Below are 961 nucleotides of genomic sequence, written 5' to 3'. Positions count from 1 at the left end.
CTTCTCAATAACCAAAAGGCCCAGGGTACTGAAATTAGGCCTGTAGCATGCTGGGATGAAGGACTACCAAGTTTAATCAAATGAATGACCTTGATCCACTTTCAACCTGATGTCCTTGTTCGACATTCAAGGTCACAGGCGTCATATGTTTAAATCTTTTAATAGGTTCTTATGAATCAAACACTGATATTCTGCCTGTAGCTGTATTTTAGTCCACTTTTAAGATTACAAGTGTGAGATTAATACCAGGTGAGCGATGCAGGCCCATTGGGCCTCTTGTCAGCTTCTTCTCAAGAACCGGTGGACGGAATTTTTTCAAACTTGGTCACAATCATCCTTGGTATATGAGGCTACCAAATTGTAAAATTGGGATTCCTACCCCAACCCTAGGGGCCAGGGCAGGGCCTAAAAGGGAAAATTAACCAATATTTCAAAAATCTTCTTCTCCAGACTCAGAGGTATTTACAATTACAGTCATTTTCTCTGCATGGATGGAAAGATCATCAGGGGCTTTATTTAAATTGTAAATTTCAGGACCCCCGAGCTATCCATTCTCCCTTGGGGAGGGGGTAAAGTTTACTATAGTTTATATAGGGAAACAACACTTTTGGGTATATTTTGACAATTTTCTGTTGGAAATTATTCTTACTTGGTGAGAATTATCCTTGGAGGAGGAAGATGGTTTTAAATTGTAAAATTGGGATTCCTACCCCAACCCTAGGGGCCAGGGCGGGGCCTAAAAGGGAAAATTAACCAATATTAAAATATGACACTTAATATGTGTATTCCCTCATGTCTTAATTTTAATTGTTACAACAGTGATACAATATTACACTGAATATGTGTATTCCCTCATGTCTTGTTACAACAGTGATACAATATTATACTGAATATGTGTATTCTCTCATGTCCTAATTTTTATTTTTACAACAGCGATACAATATTACACTGAATATGTGTA

General features: G+C 37.8%; 1 protein-coding gene across 1 annotated transcript in view; it reads left to right on the top strand.

Moving 5' to 3' along the window:
* The window catches only part of LOC110459025 (TBC1 domain family member 16-like), a 47944-nt gene that overhangs the window by 11345 nt on the left and 35638 nt on the right, over positions 1 to 961 (top strand). The window lies entirely within an intron of this gene.

Source organism: Mizuhopecten yessoensis, unplaced genomic scaffold (genome assembly GCF_002113885.1).
Source record: "Mizuhopecten yessoensis strain PY_sf001 unplaced genomic scaffold, ASM211388v2 scaffold9929, whole genome shotgun sequence".
NCBI lineage: Eukaryota > Metazoa > Mollusca > Bivalvia > Pectinida > Pectinidae > Mizuhopecten > Mizuhopecten yessoensis.
Note: the sequence above shows the minus strand (reverse complement) of the source record. Positions and strands in the feature narration are given on the sequence as shown.